This window comes from Urocitellus parryii, chromosome 13 (assembly GCF_045843805.1).
Source record: "Urocitellus parryii isolate mUroPar1 chromosome 13, mUroPar1.hap1, whole genome shotgun sequence".
Taxonomy (NCBI): domain Eukaryota; kingdom Metazoa; phylum Chordata; class Mammalia; order Rodentia; family Sciuridae; genus Urocitellus; species Urocitellus parryii.
Genome location: NC_135543.1, coordinates 5,051,408 through 5,074,979, shown reverse-complemented (window position 1 = coordinate 5,074,979; position 23,572 = coordinate 5,051,408).

Here is a 23,572-nt window from a genome sequence, read left to right as displayed (position 1 = left end):
ATGTTACTAGAGTCTTATTACAATTACCCCTCTTCCTTTAATTATTGATTCCACAAGTTAGTACATTTTCATCCTATTGATTGAACTTGATTTTTTACCATTTGCAGTTAAAAAATTTTGGTCTTTAAAATCATGATTCTATGTAAATGAAAGTACCAGTTCTTTTATTAATGTATACTGAGGTTAAAATTAATCTCACAGGAGGGGACTAAGTATAAAAGTTAAACTGTTAAATCATTTTAATTCTGAAATCATTGGAAATGTCTTTCATTTATAGAGTAAACATGACTGGATTCTGTAAATATGCCAGCTGCTGTTGATAGGATTGATAATTACAAAATAAAACCTGCAAACATATTTTATGCCAGGTACAGTGGCCCAGGCCTGTGATCCCAGTGGCTTGGGAGGCTGAGGCAGGAGGATCACAAGTTCAAAGCCAGCTACTTAGCCAGATCCTGTCTTAAAAAAATAGGAAGAAAGAAAGAAAGAAAGAAAGAAAGAAAGAAAGAAAGCAAGCAAGCAAGCAAGCAAGCAAGCAAGCTGGGAATGTTGCTCGGTGGTTAATTGCCACTGAGTTCGATTCCCAGTACAAAAAAACAATTGTATTGATTCATTAATCAAAATTCTTCATCATAAACGTCCTGTATTCTGCCTCTGGGACCTGAAGATGGTAATCATTGATGGGTCTTTTGCCTTTACTGATTGGATAGTTTAGTAGAAGGGACAGGCATGATGAATTAATCATCACACAATAAACGAAGGATTACAATTAAGTTTTGAAAAGGAGGATTTAGTCTAATCACACAATCAACAGAAGCTAAGAACTGACAGGTAAACATAAGAGTTAACATGATTATAAATGATTTTAAGAAAGAAAAAGAGAAGTGTGCTCTCAAGGACACAGAGTCATCAAAATACAAATACTCAATGTGACAACCAAGACATCAACGACAAAAACACTCTTAAAGAATTCCTAATGGATATAATTACTAATTTGTAAGCATGTTGGTAAGAAAAAAAACTATATTATTTTAAAGTATCAGTATTTATTGTTTTTATCCTCTCAGGCTCACTGAGCATAGTCAATAATACATCTGAATCTTATTTTCTCCAAGCAATAAAATGTTTCCTGCAAGTGACTAGAAATCACATATTTGGGTAATCTGTTCAACAGTTCGTGGTGGACACTGAGGGGAAACAAAGTTCCCATATTAACTTCTCTCCTTTGGTGTACTACAGGTATGTACATATGCACACACATGCATACCCGTGCACACACATGCGGATCCATGCACACAACCAGACTTGTGGACACACCAGAGAGACAGCATGCAGTGTCGATCCTGTCAGGGAGAGTTACATGCAGAAGTGCTAAAAGAATGGGAAGAGTATAGTCCAAGTGATAGAAAAATGGAAAACCACTGCTGACGGAAGAGATGTGGCCACAAGGTTTGGAGAGTGAGAGGGTGTGTGTGTGTGTGTGTGTGTGTGTGTAATTAAAGATAATTTGTACACAGGAGAAAGCACCACTGAGGCACTGTCTGTGTTCTGAAACAAGAAACAGCTGCACCACATGCAAGAATGCGAAGTGCAGAAAGTAGGGGCTTGGAAGAAATCAACACTCTTTGCAAGGGTTCTTAAGAGAGATGAAATTTGAAGGGAAAAGAAAAAAACTTCAATTTTTAGTCTGCTAAGGATCATGTGTCAAAGGGACGCTTGTGTGATTTTTGTGAGCCATGAAGAATTGAAGATAAAAAGAGATTCAATGTTAGCCTCACAGTGCAGATTTTCTGAATATCTGAAAAAAAAGATAATCATTAGAGGTAAAGAAGTATAAAACTGAAGGGGGAGGTTCCCAAGAGTGGAAAACTCACAAAATGACATGAAGAAGGAACTGCTGTGGCTCCTCTGTTGTCGGAGTCAAGCTGCATGGGATGAGAATGTCATTGAAGTGCAGGAGAACAGGTCTGCACAACTCAGAGGTGGATGGATCCTGACAATTGGATACCACAGCAAATCACTCAGTCAACCAATTACATTCAGGAAAAGTGAGAAATGAAGTCTATACTTCAGAGCAAGGGAAATTACTATAAAGTGCAAGGAGAGAATACTTTTGTGGGAGGAGAAAAATTAGACCGTCAATATACCATTTTCAAGGGTGAAGCAAGTCTATTTTGTATGGGAAGAAATCCTAATTGGATATCAATATGCTTTTCAGGATACATGCCTCAGACTATGCAGTAGCCAATAATCCTTGAGGAACCTGCTGCAACAACAATCCTGACATGTAAAGTATTCATAGCCACACCGCCCTTTAAAAAGCCATGCTCACCCTGTGAATCCAGACCGACCTCACGGCAATTGCTGTCGGGAGGTATTTCTTATGCAATGACATTTTGATGCAGTAATCAATCAAAATTTCATAATTGTTGACAGCCTAACACAGGTATTTATAATGTTTGCTTCAAAAATCAGTGGCAAATTGTCAGTAAGAATATCCTGAGTGTCTTTCTCTTAATCCTAGGTTGCTTTTGTGATGCCCATGTAGCTGGTCACAGAGCATTGTGTCTGTACATGCTTAAAAGCTGCAGGATAGCAGATAAATGTAGATGTTATCAGAATAAACATTCAACTTTGCCATTTAAGAAAATGTCTGAATCATACACATATATGGCTTAAGAAATGTCACTTGAAACTCATTATGAATTTTCAAAATTGAGTAACTTTTGTGCCCTGTGACCTGATATTATAAGATGGCAACTTAAAAAAAGGTATTTTTTGACACTTGTTAGAATCATTTTAATAGTAAAAAATCAAGATTTCCTGCCTTTTTCAGGGAAAGCATTCTGACTGTCAGAATATAAAAACTAGAAGGAAAAAAAAAAACAAAATAAACTCTTCACCATTAATTATCCATTATGGGGAGGTGGACAGAGCCTCTCCAGGGAATCCTTTTTCCTGTCTGGGAGGGTATAAGCCACCGGAGAAAATAAGTCAGAAATAATTAGTGAAGAACAAAAGACAGTGTCAGAATTATATTTTGAAGCAGATCCAGCCCACGCAGGAGCTGGAGCTGGACAATTAGAAAATGGCTCCCATGGTTATTTAAGGGGGTACAATAAAGGCAGGGATAAGGTTTCAGGGGCGGAGTGTTGCTTCATGATGTCTAGCAGTCAGCACGTTGATTGGCATCTTGGCTGAGAGGCTGTGTGGCTGCAGCAGGTCACACCATCTCCAGTGTTGTGTGGGACCAGGGAGAGCTGAACAGGGGTCCCATGTGTCTGGGCGGTCTTGGCCACAAGAAATTTCCACTGGAAGTTCTGAGGCACCAGGTTCTCCTATTCACTGGCTGCAATGCCGATTTTGGTTCACACATAGCCCACAGATGGCTCTCAACAATCCTTAACCAGACAACAAAAATGTGAAAAGACATAGACAATAACAGTCCTGAATCACAACCAAATTTAATTTTATGCATTTCATAACTTCTGTTCTAGATATCTGCATGAAGTAGAGAATAACAAAATGAAACATGAGATAACTTCTGATAGTATCAGAATGTGCACAGATGTTTCAGGAAATAACAGCTACCTCAGAACATTAGCAATATTGACCTGGAATTTCCTGTTACAGAAAGCTATCTCTGTTTTTAAATAAAACATTCATGTAAACATCTTTCTCCCTATCAGTAAGGCTGGAACCTCTCCCCCTACACCCAGTTATTAATAGTGATCTACTTGGGTTTTCTTTTTGGCTCAAGTGTTAAGTCAGATTTCTATTGCTGCAACAAAATACATGAAAGTAATCAATTTAAAAGAGAAAACATCTATTTGCCTCATAGAATCAGAGGTTTCATGTGAATCTGTTGTTTCTGGGCATGTGGTGAGGTGGGGTGGCAGATCATGGCGCTCACATCATGGAATCTAGAAGGGAGGTAGATAAGTAGATACATAAATAGATAGATTGATAGATAGAAAGAAATGGACCATGAACAAAATATACAGTGACCCACTTCTTCTAAAAGACACCACTTCTCTAATTTCCCAGTAAGTTCCAATAGCCCATTAAGTTAAGAGTTCATCAATGGATTAACCGATTGATGAGGCTGGAGCCCTCATGATCCAACCATTTTCCAATGACTCACCTCTGAACACTTCTGCATTGGAGAGCAAGACTTCATCACTTAAGACTTTGGAAATGTCTTGGAAATGGGATGTTTCAGATCCAAAATATAACAACTCAGATGAAAGTCCCAGAATTGGGGATGAAGAAATGAGCAATCTTGGGACCCCAATAAAACTCATATCTCTTTGCTAAAGGGGTAAGGGACAGTGGAGGGTGACAGAAGACTTTTCAGCAATAACTATTCTACTCCAGGCAAGCAGGACAGAAGAAGCAGTGCCTCAGCTAATCCTCATTAGCCAAGGCCTTTCCAGTCATTTTGCAATCCTCCTGCAGAACAGGTAGAGAGACAAGTCTCCCACCTCCCATCCTACCTCCAGGAGGTCAGTAGAAACCAAGGGGGGGACCTAAATTTCTACCCCACCCAGAATTAATGAGGAACTTACACCCTCATCCAACTGGGATGGAGTCAGTGGAAGCCAAGGGATAAGAATGGTAGATTTTGATTAGGCCAAATGTCACTCTATGACAGTGTGAAAATGTTTAAAAGAAGTAAAATTGACACAATAAGAGAGACAACATAGTAAAATATTTTAAAATGCTGAAAATAACTTGTGAGAGTCAGGAAAAGAAGCGTATGTCAATAGTACAAAATAGAAACATGTTTGTTACCTGAATGAGAAGAATGAAAAAATTAACCTGAAAATTACTGTCATATCTGAATGCTAAAAATTAATATATGGAAACTGAAATTTGAAATATAACTATTTATATTTGCTACAAGGACAAAAAGGTCATCATTTTGTATAATCTAAGAAAATATATATAGATCTATATGAGGAAAAGAAAATCCTTATAAAAAAATAAGTCTGAATCAATGAGGAGATATACTATGTTCATTGATTGAGTCAGTATACTAAATACATTGTTTCTCATCAGATCCAAATCCCAAAAAGATTGTACATATAGCTGAGATTATATAAAATTTTATAAAAATAAAATTAACTAGAGTAGCTAAAATCATTTTAAGAAAGAATAATGAAGAGGAAAAAATTTTTCTACCTGATTTCAATATTAATACATAGTAATAAAGATTGAGTAATATTGATGGAGAGATAGGCATATATTTCAATGGAACATAGTAAAAGATCAAAAAATACATGAACATAAATATTTATTTGAAAGATATGAAAGCTACTCATTGGAAAAAGCATAACTTCTTTTAATAATGCTGTTGTAGCAATTAAATGCCCATAGGCAAAAAAAAAAAAAAAAAAAACCCCTCATCTACTTCACATCTTAAGTCAAAATGAATGATGAAGTTAAATGTAAAATGTTAAGAGTAAAGGTTAGAGAAAAAATACATAGGAGGAAATTTTAGAGATCTATGGCGAAGCAAAGAATTCTTTATACTTGACACCATTGTGATGATCCCTAAAATGAAGAGTTGATAAATTGCACCACATCAAAATTAATCCCTAATACTGTCTGAGAGCTCATATGAAGAAGAAAAAGACAAACCTTACAAAATTGGAGAATGTATTTGAAAACTATGTATCTGACAATATTTATTTGCCAATTTGGGGGGATATATATCAGGAATCTACAGAATTTACAGTGTTAGTTATTCCCTGATATGAAATTCACAAATCATTTAAAAAAAGTGATGTAAGTTTAAAATAACACATGCTCTCCCACATTATTCATAAAAGATGTTCTTTCTGCCTTATTAAGGAAGAATTTTCCTCAGTATGTCAAAGTTTGAAACCATCTAGGGTCTTATAAACATTTTTATAACATGTTTTTTTAATGTAAACCCACCTCTAACAGTGTGATGGTCAGCTCTTCATCATAATGGTCAAAAAGGAAAAGTTTATCTGGGTTCACGGTTCTGAGATTCAGTCCCTGAAGGGTGGACTCCACTGCTCTGGGCCTGAGGAAGGCAGAGAGACGTAGAGCGTGGCAGAGGAAATCTGCTCAGATGATGGTGGCAGCTGGGAAGCAGAGACGGAGGAGCCACGCAAGACATGCCAAGGGCATGTCCCCTGCACCTGCTTCCTCCTCCCACCTGCCTCAAGTCACCACCCAGTAGTCCATTTAAATTATTAATTTATTGATGATGAAAAGGGCCCTTAATCTAGTCATTTCACATCTGGACTTGTCTTCACTGCCTAAGTCACGAGCTTCGCAGGTGAAATTCCTAGATCCAAGCCTTAATAAACAGAACAATTTAACCATCTAAATAACTATAGCTTGAAGGTGGTCCACCATCATTGACTAATAAATCATAAAGTAACAAAAATATGAAAATATATAAAATGAAAGCATTTAGGTGAATATCAGTCCTTCAAAATAAATATGTTATGGCTAATATTTAAACTTACTGCTTATTATATATCTGTTTCTGTGTTAAATATTTTATATATTCACAATTCTTTCATTAGGTTTAAGCAGATTCCACAGCTATAGTTTAGAAGTTGGTATTTAAAAATTAAGTTGAAATAGTCACTTTTATCATTGTACACACACACACACACACACACACACACACACACACACATCATGATTCTATATACATAAAGACAATTAGGATTCTTTTAACTAAACCTGAAGATCTCTGTCAGTGCTGACCTCAGAAGCAGGAAGAACAGATGCTCAGATTACTGACCTTAATGGGACCTTGCATGTTACTCAAGTCATAGCCACACAGAAGAAAATACTGCAATGCTTTTTTTTTTAAATTAAGACTATGAAAGGGGCAGGACTTAATTTTGTTTTTACCAAGCCAGCAAAATTGATAAAGCAAGCAGAAAATACCTTGTTTTATATCTTGATTTTGTAACTGAAAACCCATAATGAAGCATCTAAAATATTATAAGTAGAAAGAGAATGTAATGAGGAGACTAGTTAACAAAATTAACAAGCAAAATTTAATAGTTAAAATAAAATAACCATTTAAATATCATATAATTAAATATACACTTAGAACAGTTAAAGAAATATTGTCTCACCCAAGGCAAAGTGGAAAGTCACAAGCCTATAATAATAGCTCAATTTATTGAGCATTCTTAATGCCAGGAAATAGTCTATCCTAAAACAACTTACATAAACACTTCTTAAAAACCTTCCTTTTGAATAAAAAAAAAATGTTGTAAACAAATTTTAAAGCTTAACTTGCTCTTGGAGCTCCTAGAATGATGCTGACAATTATCTGTAATTGTTTTTAGCATTCAACAGGACAACAATTTACCGCAAGCATGTGTTTGCTTGTTTTGGTTTCTTGTTTTGCTCGGAGGCATCAAGTTAATTTGCTTGTCTAAAGGAAAAACATAAACAAGAAAAAGCAAAAATTCTAAGATAGTTTTAGTAAGTGGAAAATTCTTTCTCATGAGGTTTGACTTTTTAAAGGTAATTTTGAAATTTGGTATCTATAAAGAAAAAATGCAGATCAATAAATTTCAACAGAAAATATAAAATGAAAGATATAAAGGACTTGTTCCAGTTTTATTGCCGTAGAACATACCACTTCACAATTTCAAATGAGAGATATACAACATGAACTCATAATGCAGCTCCTCTGAGCTTCTCTTTGAGTAGGAAAAACTAGAAGTGTGGAACCATCTCCAGGGCCTCTAACTTCCCTGGCCCCTGCAATAGGAAGTCTCAAACTTCTGACTGTAATTCCCCCAGCTCTTCTCCATTGGTGTTTTTAGGGTAACTGAATTCCAAATGAGCAAGCAAGAGAGAGAATTCAGGCAGAAGCTTTAGGACCCAGCCTCAGAAGTAACACGGCATCCCTCTACCCTAGTCTAATAGTCCAGTGGGATACAAAGATCTGTCCAGATTCAAAGAGCAAAGAATCAAAGTCACACAAAAAGAGGTTCCAGTAGTGGAATGTACATAAGATCTGTGTGGTCAATGTTGCAGAATGTGACCTGTTACACAAATGTATCCATGACATTGGTAGAATTCAAATTGGTGACATAATAAATAATCATGCATTGCATTCTGTTAGCTTTTCAATACTATAACAAAAGATTAGTCAACTAAATAAGAAAAAAGGTTTGTTTTGGCTCATAGTTTTGACTATTTCAGTCCATGGTTGGTTGGCTCTGTTGTTCATGGGCCAGTGGCCAGGTGGACACCGTGGCCGGGAGTGTGTGCTGGAGGAAGCTGCTTACCTCTTACCTCGCAGTGGCCAACAAGCAGAGAAAGGAAGGAGTCCTATGAAGCTTTCAAGGAAGTGCCCCTGGCCACCGGCAACCTCCCGCTGGGTACCAGCTCTCCTAGGTCCCACAGCCTCTGCACTGGGCCAAGTTGGTGCATGAGCCTTTAACACGTGGGCCTTAGGGGGACAGTCAAGATCCAAGCTATGGTGTGTATTTGGAAGTGGCTTTCAAAAGGCGGATTTTAAATGTTTCCACATACACAAGAGCATATGAGTGATGGATTTCAGTCATTTGATTTAAATCACTCTGCAGTGCAAACATGTAGCCAAACATCGAATTGTACCCCATAAACTTATGCAATTATTGTCGATCAAGATGTGATTTTAAAAATAAATCAATAAAAATAAAGATGTTAGATGAAATGAAGAAAGGTGAGTATTCAACAACAAATATGTCTCCCAACAAAAGGTATGTAGCTTTTTATTCATTAATAAGTATAAACAAGATCGGCTCACCTCAGCAGAATAATGTTCTCACCATTCAAATATTTTAAGCGACGCGAAATAAAAGTTATTTCAAAATACTAGAAACAACTTGTTGAATTCCCAAATGTCTAAGAGTTTCCCAGAAAGACAGGAAATGATAAAGGAAAAAATAAAAATCATCTCCATGGGGTAGAATCGATGAGAGAAAAACTTGCAATTACGTACAAAAAATTAAACAAGACTCAAAAAAATTTTTACTTATCCTAAGGTAAATGCTTTATTCATGAAGTGCTCAGAAGAAAAAATAATAAAAAGAAAAATCCAATACAAAAATCTGTAAGAATATGAAAAATTACTTTCTAGAAAACAGGACAAAAATGGAATTTCCAAAAAAACGCATAGGGAAAATATTTATCATTTAAAATACCGTTCTTCATTTTAAAAAATACCTCTCGAAATCAATGGCTATGATTGGCTAGGACTACTTCCTTAATATGGACACATATTGTTTAAGAAGCAGGAATAATTTCAGGGCTATTCTATAATATTTATGCATATATTCATAAATCCAAGATTTTTCTTTCAAATATTTTTCCCTGGGTGACAGTTTATGCCAAAGCAAAAGAATGCTGAGTATTGCTCTTTTCATCAGCTTTTGTGCTGCTGTGACCAAATAAAATGAAAAGAACAATTGGTGGAAGAAAACTTCATTTGGGGCTCATGGTTTCAGAGGTTCAGCCCATGGTCAGTGAACTTCATAGCTCTGGGCTTCAGTCAGACAGAGTATCATGGCAGAGGGCATGACAGAGGGCAGCAGCTCAGGACATGGCCGCAGGGAAACAGAGAAAGCTCCACTCACCAGGGACAAGATTTGAACCCCAAGGTCATACCTCCAGTGTCCTCCTTCCTCCAGCCATAACCTGCCTGCCTATAGTTACACCCAACTAATCCCAATTAGTGGATTTATTCACTGACAAGTTTGTGATTCTCATAACTTTGAACACTCTTGCATTGTCTCATACATGAGCTTTTGGGGGACACAACAAACCCAACACATAAAAATTCCCATAGCATTGATATACAAAGTTAAGGCCTAAATCAATATTTGATGAAGAGGTAATGAATATTTAGATCATCAAATTCTAATATGCATAATCTGAGTCATATTTCTATGCCTGAATAGGAAATATTCAACCTCCCCTCACAATTGAGCCTCTTTCAGACAGTGGTACCCCATTGAGAAGAGGTCAACATTTGACTCTTTGTGCCAATAAGAGAAGAAGAATGCTGAGTTTGCCCAGGACAGCAAAGACTCTGATTTCGATATAAAAGTTAGATGAATATTAAGAACAGACTCTCTTTGTACTTTTAATTGAGCTTATGAATGCTTCTTTTATTGTTTATTGGAATATCAACTTCCAAATTATGTCTTTTGTTATTTGTCCCTGTGGTGTTTATACTCTTGGGCTCAATAACAAAAATAAAATAATGTTAAATGATGGATGGATGGATGGATGGATGGATGGATGGATGGATGGATGGATTGGATGGATAGATGGATGGATGGATGGGTGGATGGATGGGTGCATGAATGGATGGGTGGATGGATGGTAAAGGAAACAGTCATGTAAGGTAAACAATGCATCCCACACATGATCATATCTGTGGCTACTAAATTACACATTCACCTGCCATAGTGAGCTTGCAGTCTCCATTCTAGAAGTAGAGAATTAACAGCTGAAACTGGGAAAAGGTTTTGAAAGGTCAGGACCAGATGTAATGGTAAAGAGGCACCATGCAAGCTTTGCTATTATGAGTTCTTTCAGCTCAGGGACTTCCTGTCTCTAGGTCTCTAATGGATGGACTCAGTCTCTAGGAAGAGAAGTTGGATTGTGTCTTATATTTTGGAGACCACTGAGGAAGGACTACAACTTTCTGAAAGGCCTCAATTTCAGGCTAACTGACTTTGACTTCTTTTCATCAGTCATATTTTAAATTTATAAGTTGCTTTATCCATTTAGAAAAAGTGGTCTTGCTTTTAAAGTATTTTAGTGCATGCAGAGTCATTTTTGATTTTTTTCTAACATGTCTTTTGATTTCTATTTTATTTCTTTTTTCTCTTATTACTATTTTCTTTCTCCACTGATTGTATTTTTCTATTTCTTTCTGACTTCTTTGCTTGGATATTTGCATAATTGCTTTTCAACCTGAATTATCAATTATTTAAATGTATGCAACTAAAGTTTTAAATTTCCATAATGTATTTAACGACATCACTGATGTCTTCTTAGGTAGCATTGTTACTTTTTGATTACTTTTAGTGGGAAAAGATTTAAGCTCCACTTCTCATACATAAGCAGAAGAATATTAACCATGCGAATCCCATTCTTCCCAACTCACTGAATACACAGAAAGCCAGGGTTCAGGTAATGCTCATCTATTAAGATGCCTTAACGTAATTTTAGATGAAATGCCTTCTGTCAAATGTTAACTCCCCAGAAGGCTTCAGAAAAACACATTAATCAAGCAAAACTAAGTTTATTAGATTTAGTGCAGCAACTGAGAAAACGACCTTGACAGAATCTTAATAGTGTATCACATTGAGGAAATGAAGGGAGAGGTTTACCAGGATTTAGAAGCCACTCTGGATGAATTAGGGAAGTCTTTGAAGCCTGGGATCAGCTGGTTTTGGAGTTCAAGGAGTGTGTATGAAATAATTTCCATTTGACTTCCAACCTGATCCATGAAACGCTTTAATGTACGGTTTCCCTCTGATGTTCAATCACCACTTACCTTTGGGTTACTGACTTCTGACTACTGCATTCTGATCAAAGGACTAACCTGTAAGACACTAATCTTCAAATTTTTTTTTCATACTTGTGGCCTACTACATGTATGATTTTTGTGATATTTTTACTTTGGAAAAAGTCACGCAGTACACATTTCTATGTACGTTTGTTCAATTAGATTTATGTGTGTTATTTAAATCTCCTTTACCCTCGAGTATTTTTGTCAGCTTTAACAAGCTTTTATAAATGATAAATTTGTCATTTTCTTCTTTTAGAGATGGCAGTTCCAGATAATTGCATTATTGATGTCTTTCATTTTTCTCCTCTTTGTTTCTTTCTCCCCTTTCTAACTGGATGAGTGTACAATTTTGTTTTATTTTTTACTTCATGTTCATGTAGTTCATAACTTATAAACTCTACATTGATTCTTAGTTACCCTTGAAGTTTCCTGCATTCTTAAATTATTCAAGACAAAATTTAATCACTCTAAATTATTGACGACTAAAATTAATCTTCATTTTTAGCCTCTAAATAATGAAAGATTATTAAAATCATCTTGCTCCACTTTGCCCAAATATTTCTTACATTAATATTGTTGTTACAGCTTCATGAATTAGGCATAAGTATTGATGTCTACAACAGGACAGTAGTATTGCTATCGATATGGTAGATCCTTATCAAGTCTTTGCTCCTTGTCCTCCAAATGTTGACCTTTATATTGGTTTTGGCTTCAGGACAGTAGCAGCCTCACATTCCTTCCATCATCAAGAAGGGATATTTTTGAAGTGAGCTGCTTGATTTGAAACATGATGTGCGTGCGACCCAGCCCCTGGGTTTTTCTCCTCCCACCATTTCAGCAGGGAGCATTTGCATGCTGGCATCTTCTACAAGGGGGTTTCTTGGGGAAATCATGTTTAACTTGCAGGCGTTTCACTTAAACGTGCACCTGTCACAGGGAATTTTGCGATTTTCTAATGGTCCTAGGTGCATTATTCAGCTTTTAGGAATTCAGGCAGATTTACTGTTATTGGTTTTCCTGTAATAACTCATGATCGGTGTTCACCAGTCAAGGATATTTATTTTCCAAAGCATTTAGTGTTTAACTTTGAATGTTGTGTTTTACTTATGTGGAAAAAGTTTTATATTAGTGCATACGTTATATAAACCTTATTCACTGTATAGTGTTCACTGTAGAGCTTCAAACACCCAAATCATGATCTGTTATTGATCTGATATTGATGGCAATGTCTCATAATTCCTATCAATGTCCCTTTTCTTTCATTCTTCTTTGCAATATTAAAGACATTAAAATTTATTCACTAAAATGCTCTCTAAATTGTCCACAACCAAGTGACAATTAAACCAAAGCAGGTGCTAATCCTCAAAACCAAAAAGGTTTTCCTGCCTCCTGGCTCCTGCCAGTGTTTGATATGAAGCCACTCTCAGATCTACACCTGAAGGAAGGTCCCTGTAAGCAGACATGACAGTGGAAAAAGGTGGGGTGTTAGGGGGCCTCTGTCATGGTTTCCTCTTGCAAATTGTTCTTTTGAAGGAATATTTTCCCTTATATCCCCATTGCTTAATTATTTCATGATACTGATAATTTAATTTAAAAATAAGTCACAGCCAGTATGTTCCTCATTTATTTATTTTGTTCCACTTTATAATGTTTTATTAGAAGATCAGAGGAAAATACCACCCAGGCCCTCTCTTCTCATTTACAGGGTCTGGGAATTTCAGCTGGGTCTGGGTACGGAGGAGAGCAAGGAGGGTGAGCAAGGTGAGCAGGACACACCGTGGGGTCCCCTTGGAATGGCAACGCAGTGGGAGCCAACACCAGGTCCAAGCTTGGAGACCACTCTTCTAGGAAGCTCTCATCAGGAAGAGAAACCTACAAAGCAATAAGTACCTTTGATTTTACTTTGGGGTGTTTCTGTAGAACCATCTACCCAGAGCGATACTTAACCCCTGGGAAGACAGCTCTCAAGGGGGACAAAGCTTGTTCACCAGGCAAGACACCTGCTGGTGGGCATTTCCCTTGGCAAGACTTGCCTCAAGAGCTTCCTGTTGCTGGGTCCGTGAAGCCTAAGCTCTTATGGACCAACATGTTTCCAACGTCACTTTCTAACTGCAAAGACCGATCCACAACATCCATATCAAGAAACCCTACAACTATGACCTTTGGTCCCCTGCCTACTAGGCCTCTGACAAGGTGGTGTTCCCTGTGACTTCTGGAGGCCAAGAAACCCATCTCTGCTGGAGCGACCTGTTTCTAGAGATAGGGACAGGGCTTTGAGGACATGAAGTGAAAAGGGTGGAGAGGAACATTGATATGTGTCTCAGGTGACAGATGGTGGGAAAATCAGGCAGAAAATATCTTTTCATTTTTAGTTAATAATGCATGAAGTCACTTAGTTCATGGATGATGAAGTCTTCAAGGATCTCTTACTCTAGTTCATGCACCTTATCATTTAGATGATCCTTATAATCTCTGACTGTACTGGCACCCCGTCTCTCCACAGAAAAGTCTTAACGGGGCTTCTCCAGAAATCTTCCCCATGGCTGATTTTAGGACTGTCAACAAAAGAGTTCACTGTAGATAAACTTCCTATTTTCATGTTGCCCTGTTTTGCTTGGCCACTGGCCAGGAAGAAATCAGCACTCCAGGTGCTGGACACCCCCTTACTAGATTTTCACAAATGTATCCAATATAGTAGTTTGTAGAAATGTGCAAACAAGGCCTCTGGCCTTGAGCTGGGCTTCACAGAGATGGCTACATTTTTAAGAGAAGTTACCCAGTTGGGCTCCATGGTAACAGCTGGCGGGGGGGGGGGGGGGGGGGGGGAAGGAAAGAAAGGGGAGAAGCAGCTCTCCCCTTCTCAGGGGTTGTCCTTGAGGGTTAACTTGCCCAAAACAGTGAAAGAAAAAGCTGCTTTTATGTGAACTTCTGCAGACTGTGAATTTCTGAGCCCCTCCCCTGACATGCTGGGTATAAAGTTCTGAAACTCCCTGAACTCGGGGTTCAGGGGATTGATTGATCACAGCAAAAGCTGTGCCCTCTGAACCTGGCGGCAGCCAATAAAACGTTTCCTGTTAACTTCAGTGCCTTGCCTCATCTGTCCCTACAGCATGATGTCTGAGTACTATCAGTGTTTGGGAACATAGGGATTCTGAATTCCTTACAAACATCTTCACATGTGTTAGAGGAACAAGTTGAGAGAGGCATCAAGGGCTGATTCTCAAACTGAAAGAGAATCCCTAATTTCAAATGATCCTCATCACCTCTAAGGACAGTATCATCAGAGTCCATTTCCCTTGTGGGCAGAGTTGGTACCATGCACAGAGAGGAATGAGTGTGTTGTCTGTAGAGTTCAGCATCCATGTGGTTGCTTCTAATATGAATCTAATATTTAAAGAAGTATGATCTGTGAGGTGCAATAATGTGTAATTGGTACCAGTCATACAAAATATTTGACTGCATTTGAGTAGCACTCTCAAGTCTGACATTCATTTTTCTATTCTGAGTTGCTAGTTTAAAACAAATGAAGGTCTCAAAAACATAAAAACTAAATTTGTGGCAGATGCCAAAGTTGTGACTTGTGCAGACAGTTTAGATAAAAGTAGTAATTAATGTACTTGATGATTATTTATGTAAACTAATATAATAGCATACTGTAACCATAAGATCAAAGTTCAAATTTTTAGATGGTGATAGAAACTCTTGAACAGAGTTAAACTTCTTGTAGGGATTTGGAGGAACTTGATATTATCTCAACATGTTTGTGAAACCAGCCTAACATTTCATTATTCTAAATTCCATCAGGTCTGCCTTTCCCCCCACATCCTCTCCAACACTTCTTGTTGCTTATATTCTTGATAACTGCTATTCTGACAGGAGTGACGTGAAATCTTAGAGTACTTTTGATTTGCATTTCTCTAATTACTAGACAAATTGATCATTTTTTATACATATTTGTTGATGGATTGTATATCTTCTCCTGAGAAGTGTCTGTTCCATTCCTTAGCCCACTTATTAATTGTGTTATTTGTTGTTTGTTTGTTTGTTTTGTTTTGGGGTTTTGGTGCTAAGTTTTTTGAGGTCTTAATATATCCTGGAGATTAGTGTCCTATTTGAAGTGAGGTGTCCTTACTGACCCAGCATTATTGATGTAATAGAGCTCAAGTAACAAATAAGCTAATAAGAAAGGAAAAAGTGGAGACAAAGCAATGTTTCTAGCTCTTTTGAAATCCATGGTGCACTTTGTGAGGATTACCAAAGCACTTTTGTCCTGGGGAACAGAAGGTATTCAGATGATCTCCCTGGATATCAAACAGGCAAGACTTGCTCTTGCTGGGTTCAAAGGAGGACATGCTATTGTCTAGTGATTTTATTTTTCCCAAGCATGATGAGCTTTACAAATTTCAGCTCTGAAGAATTAGAGTGTTATTCAATATTGACATGTGATCTTTTGGCATCACATTCTAAAAATTAATAACATTTCTACTTGGATTAGAAAGAAACACTTGGAAAAATGCTTTGAAGGCCCAAAAGGTTTAATTTCAACAGATGGATTGAGAAACATCTTTCAGTGATGGAAGTTGATTTATTCATTGTGCACTGACCTTTTTGTTAATTAGTTGCTTAAATGGTTTCACTTCATGTAGCAAATGAACTCAAGGGTGTGTGTTATTTTGTTCAAGAAAATAGTAAAATCTCTATAACATCAATTGTTTCAAACAAGCTCATGAACATTAATTATTTTTTCTAAATATCCCTGCATGCGATTACTAATCCACTAGGTTCATTGAAATACAGCCAGCAGGATGTCTATGGAAACACTCATTGAAATAGTTTTCTCTTAACATTATCTCAATACTAATAAGCAATCTTTTAATGCATTTAGTAAAGTAGTCTCAATTTTCAAAGGATGTGGGTTTAAATAATTTCATATTTACAGAAGAAAGCGTCGTCTTTTAGCAAGGCCAGATTCAGCCCGACGCCACAGAGTGGTTCAGCAGCTCACATCTGCTCTGAGTTGGGGTCTTAATGGAGTGGCCGCCTTTCTTCTACAATAAATCCACGTTCACCTGGGATTTCATTCAGAAAGCAACGTGACTCATGGTGATAATGGCCACAGCAACACACCCTCAGCAACTGCAGTGGTGATTTACCACACGCCGCCTCTGCAGGCGTCCTTTCCTCCTCTCCGTGAGCCTACCAGGGGGGCCATGGCTTTCTGGCTTTGTGGATGCAAAGAAGAAGCAGGCAGCAGCCTGTGGATACCTTGCCCAAACCAAAGGGCCAGTGGCACCCCAGTCAGAGCCCACGACTCTCTTCAGAGCTGCACAGTGATCTTTTCTCCCCAGCATCCTGGTGGCCAGTCGCAGGTGAGAGATGGAAAGATTCATGAGAGCAAGTGGCCTGTCCTGAGGTATGTCAAGGGACGGCCAAAGAGATTAAGAATATTTTTTTAAAAGGTAGAGCTGGACAGTTTTCAATCCACAATGAGCATTCAGAGAGAGGATTGAGTGTCTAAGCTAGAGTCGGCGCTGGCCTCCGACATCCCAGGGTGTGGTACACCTCAGTGCGGGTGCAGTGGAGGACAATATGGAGTGTGGCAGCACACACACACACACACACACAGCAGGAGACACAAACTGCACACACACACACAGGTCTGCTGCAGATCAACAAGAGGCCTGGTCACACAGGTCAGTGGACGGATCAGTGCCTTAAGGAGAACCTAGTAGTTTACTTCAGAATCCCAATCCATACAGTTTACAGAAAGCATAGTTATGTCAGAGACAGCGTTAAGCAAAATATCTATGCTTTTTATTTCTTCATGGAGACTCACTCACCTAAGCAATCCCTTCTGTGATCTTCAGAAAGTTTGTAGCTGTGGTTACCCTAGTCCACCAGGTACATACAAACACGTGGCCACCTGTGATACACTAAGGTTTCACAAAAGTGCTGACCTGATGATAATCAAGACCCCCTGTGTGTTATGACAGATAGTAACATTTTTGAATACCATGGCAAAGGAATTCTAGTGATACAGTCTCTAGAAGGCAGTATCTCAGGCACAGATTAATATACAGAAAATTGGCAAGGCCAGGGAAGGGGGACAAGGAGCAGGAGTGACAGGCTGGCCATCTTATCTGCACTTTTCTATAAATGCAGATGATTTTTTAATTCATGAAAAGTAAACCATGGAGTTTGTGTATGCAGAGATATAGAGAAATGAGCCTTCGGGATCTACAATGTGTGTATGTGGGCATGGACACACACACAGACACACTATGCACACAGGTACACACACAGAAAGGTCTGAGGTGATATATATGAAGAAATATACGTTTATGTTCATATTTATCATATTTCCACATGTATAAATATAAATATATAAATAATCATAGGAATACAAGTGTGCATGTGTATGTGTAATCCAATACCGATTATAATTATTTGGTAGTAATTTGCAGACTGAATAATACTTAACCTGTACATACACTTCAGCTTTCACTTTCTAGGCATAAAAATCTTCTTTACATAACGGCAACATCACTACTACATATGAGGCAGTTAACAATAATCTTAAAATAGCATCTCAAATCGCTCCCTGTTGAAATTTTATCTATTTATTGCCCATTGTATTAGTGGAACTGTTCCTATTTAATTCAAGATATAATTGAGAGACACATGGTGTATTCTAATTACTGAATTTTACTCTGGAAGAGTCACATAGATTTTTTTAAAAATCAAGGACTAACTGTTTGATTTGCTTTCTTCCAAAGTTGAGGGTTTGTCTAATATTTCACATAGGAGTGGTTTTCTCACAACCAATGCTTGATCCACAATGTGAGGTGATAGATGGCTCTTTTCATTGCATCACAACAGAAATGCTGGTCATGCTGTGCTGGCTTAGCTGGGTGGACCCCAGTTCTTCCTACTGCAAGGCACGCGTGGAGGTGGGGCTCAGGTCCTGCTTCAGTAATGCCTTGTGCAAAGTCTTTACATTGTTTGGCATCTGTTGATGACACTCACCTCAAGCCATTTTGCTTTGATGGCTGGAAAATTAAGATTTTTCTATTCTTTTATTGTTTCTATATTTAACAGCAGAAATTATTATATAAGAAATTGCTTTATTTTTGCTCTTCTCTGTTTTCATGATACATAAATTCGTGTGTAATCTAAATTATAATCTGCTTCAAGTAAATATGCATTTTATTGTCCCTGAGGAAACAATACGATTTTCCAATACTTAAGTGGCTTTAGTTGAAATGGTCTAACTGATGTGATCATGTGGCACTTGGCAGTATGACTCAAGAGGGTAAATAAAAAGATCACAAATTATTAGTTGTATCTAGTAATTTAAGGGAAGTTTTTAAACAAACTTAGATGGACCTTTTAAAATGATTGTGAATCATGAGTTGTTAAAATAGGAACAAACATTACTTAAACAATTCAAAATGTTATCTTAATGGCTCATTCTGCTTAAATATATTTATCAGAACATTTCACTCACTGAATTACTTCCATTATTTCCAACAATGTCCTTTCTGAATTTTAGTTTTCAAAATTAATGATATATAAATTTGGAAATGTCCCTTAATGTCTCTGATGGAACAGAAAATATGGATATTAAATTGATTCCTAAATATTTAATGACCAAATATATACAAAAATACAGGAAAAAGTCATTCATTACATGAACAAATTTATATTTTTCACTCATAATAATTTTAAATTCAAATTTCATTATTTTCCAGACTTTATTGCCTCCCAATGGTGCAAATTGTAAAAGGAACTCTCCTGCCACCCTTCTCCTGCCTTCAGCCACTCCAGCAGCGGCCCCTCCCAGATTTGCCAGGGAATCTCTGTAATTGTGTGTGACTGTATACACATTTGCACACATACACAAAGACACATCTGCTACTTTTCACCAGGTTCAGCAAACTCTTACCTTTTTGCCTTATTTGTTCAATTGTCTGTATATTAGGAGATTCTACAAGAGAGTACGCATAGAGCCCCTTAATCATTTTTAATAGCTACATGGTATTCCGCTATACCATAGTATCAGCTCATTTGTGGATTGCTTTTTATTGTGTATTCAAATATTTAAAACTTTAACACTTAAAAATGCTGCAGCAAATATTCTAAGAACAGCTTCTTAGAAATGTGATTCCTTGGGGGAGATATTTGCCTCCTTAATTGGAGAAGATTCTGAATTCCTTTCCATAGAAACCACATTACATTATCCCTCCATGAGTAAAACATAAATTGCCTTAATAGATTTTTTAATTCACAGTTTTATTTCCTTTAAACAACTATTAAATTACTGTATGAGTTTTTATTAACTTATATTAATAATAATTTTAAATTATACCAGAAATTATCTGACTATTTACTTGGCGCCAGGCACTCAGGTAGATACTGGAAATCCTCCTGATTCCCTTGAATAACCAAACACAGATGCCTTCCCCTGGCCTGAGTCCCTGCCATCGCCAGCCTGACCCCACCCTAGAGTCATGCAGATGCAGTGGGTGGAGAGGAGGGTCTGAGAACAAAGGTTCCTAAGGTAAGTGCTTGTTTTCAGGAGTGCAATGGATGCAGCTCAAATTCCCCTTATTAATTTTCCTCCCTTCCAGCAAGAACAGAAGGGCCAGGGTTTGTGTTCCCCATTCTCCCATGACCCCTGGAGAGATCTCTTGGGAAATCATACAAAGCTTTCTGAGAAGTCTGAAATGAATCTCTGTCACTACCAAGCAATTTTCTTGTACAAACAAAAACTCTTTGCTCCCCGAGGCTTGCCCTGCTGTTCAATAGTCAAGCTGCAATATCTCAGTTTTCATTTCTGTGGCGGCAGGCAGCCAGCTGGTCTTACGACAGGGCGACAAGGTTTTCAATTCCTCAATACGTGTCATGGTCCTCCCTAGCGTGACAATACACAAACACTATTTTTTTTAAATTACTGAACACGTGCTAAAATAATGTGTAGTACTAAATCTTGTTAATTAAAAAATCATCACAAAAGGCCATGAATAATTTGTCACATGTCATAGGCGAATCTTACCAAGACTACTCAAAAGAAATTGTCAATATCGCCCAGTGAGCACTGTAGTCCTGCTTGTGGATTTGTTTCCTGAAAATGGGAGACAACAATTAAACTAGAAAGTAAACACATTTTCACTGCCACTCTATCAGCAAATCAGTGAATTATCTTCCTTCCTCAGAGCAGAATAGGAACTTCATAATGGCAGCGACATTATCTGTTTGAAGCATACACATACCCCCAAGCAGTTGGCACTCCGTATATCCCTGTTGAATGGATAAATCAATAATGAAAATGAGGAAATCCTCCAGAAAGCCACAGTGTAGACTGAGGAACAGTTTTCTTACCCTTGATCTTTGATTTTCATTTCTTAATTAATAAACAAAATAAAGCAAAAACAAAATAAAACATAGACCCATTCTGCCTGATCTCAACTAATTATTCATGTTGATGAGTACAAAAAGATGAATCCCATAATTAAATCATTAACTTTTACTTTTTATCACTTGAATATGGTTCTGGGAAGAATTATAAAACTTCAGATTGGCTCACGATGCCTCCTCATAAAAGGTGAGCCCTCAGCATTGCTGGGAAGCCCCTCTCGGCTCTCTCTGTTCCTTGTTGGCTCCTCTGTGCCCCCAAGTCACGGCAAAAGAGTGCAGATGCCACTCCAGCCTGCCTGGGACGAAAGCAGAGTCATGCTTCTCACATGTCACCGTGTTACAACGCGCAGTCCCATGCCAGGTCTCTTTAGTCAGGAATGTGTCCTAAAGATGAGGGTTTGCATATTTTTTTAAGTGAGGTTGTTTTTTTTTTTTTCCTCCAAATGGGAAATGTGTGACCCTAATTCTACAATAAGATTAGTACTGAAGATTAAGGCACAAGTAGCTAAAAAGTCAAAGTATGCTTGTTCGTCGATTAAAGAATATGTGGGGAGAACACCCACGCAGCATGGTAGTGTGCACGTCTGACTAATGCCCTGGAATTCATGGTTGATAATGATCCCACCACAAGACCAGTGTTTTAGAACGTGTAATTCTATTCCTGAATCCATTGTCCCCTTCTTTTATCAATATCTACTGCATTAGCTTTATGATGTCTTTCCTTTGTCTCCCTATGTAAGCCAGCTATTAGAAAATAGCTGGTTGGTTCAGATGACGTTTTATTATAGAAAGATAAATTTTGTGTTTTAAACCTATGAAAATGGAGTTGATCCTCATTATTTGTAGATTCAGCATTTGTGCATTTTCCCACTCACCAAAATTTATTTGTAACCATCAATGACATTGATGGCAGTTTCTAGACCATTGTGTGGACAGCTGCAGGACCGGGAGCAGCAGATGTGGATATGCAGGTCTGAGCTGAAGCCGCCCCAGCACAGCCCCACCTCCACATTTCCCTCTGCTGCGCAGTAAAAGCCCTTCCCCTTCCTGGGGCAAACTTTCCACCAGATCTTCACTTTTCTGTGCTTCCTGATGGTGGTTGCAAGGTTAAAAGTAGCTCCTGAGCAGAGTGCTGAGGGGTGGTCTTTTGCCCTAAGCCCGGGAGGCTGTGGAGGCCTTAACAGGTGTTAGATCAGCTTCATTCTGTCAGGAGCGCAGGGCTGTTGGCCAGGAGTGCAGTGTTAGTAGTTCAATAATTCATCCTCAGTGAGGTACTTTTAAACAGAAGCACACATGGAGCAAGCTTCTGGGCTGACTTGTTGAAAACGCGGCCAGAAGCTTGTGGGAGAGCACTCTGTGTTTCCTGAGAAGTACCGGTTCAGAGTTAGCTCATTAAGCACTCCACCTTACGGAGCACAGCTAGTGCAGACCACAGGAACTGACCCTATTTAGACATCTTCCGATGATTTCCGAGTTATTGTAAAGAAATTTCTTGTTATTTTTTCTCTTCCAAAAAGAGATAAAAAATTGTTTGTCCTTAATGCTTTGTCACAGGAAATCCGTGCCAGTTCTTTTTTTACCTACATTGCTTCACATATGGCCAGTGTGGCCTCACTGGATGAGTAACTGTTCATAAATATTAGGACTATAGAATTTCAGAAAATATCTGCAGATATTAAGATAGTCTATTATTTTCACTTGCAACCTGTGTTATCCTTTGAACTATGGGGCAAAGCTAAAATTCACACAAAATCATGATATACACAAAATGGCTACTTCTACCTCGATGAATTAAATTGAGTATCAATACCATGTTTCCCTTTGTCTATTCCACTGGACTTCTGTTCTTCACCTCCACACTCTCTCTTGTGTGGGTTAGTATACACATATCAGAAGGAACATTTGGCCTTTAGCTTTTGAGACAGGCTTATTTCACTTAGCATGATATTTTCCGGTTTCATCCATTAGTTATCCCACTCCTTGGTCTATACCCAAATGACTTAAAATCAGCATACTGCAGTGACACAGCCACATCAATGTTTATAGCATCTCAAATCACAATAGCCAAGCTATGGAACCAACCTAGGTGTCCTTCAACAGATGACTGGATAAGGTTCTGTAGAATAGCAAGGGCCAATATATTCCTATGTGTCTGGACTTTCTACTCTGTTTCATTGGTCTATTTATCTATCCTTGCCCAGTGGGCTACAGTCTATATATATGTAGAGATAGATAGATAGATAGATAGATAGATAGATAGATATGGATAGATACATACAGTCTATCTATATCTATATCTATCTATCTATCTATCTATCTATCCACACACACCTGGATCTTTCAAATGCATTTAGAGTATCATTAAAGTTTTGCCCTTCCATATAGAATTTAGAACAAAATTACTTTTATGGATATTTTAGTGTCAATACAGTGTCAAAATAAGAATAAAGTGGTTTTGTAATGTATGCAGATTATATTGACCAAATTATGTGTATACATGAATATATCACAATAAATCCCCCACTATTATGCATAATTATAATGCACCAATAAAAATTAATTTAAAAAACA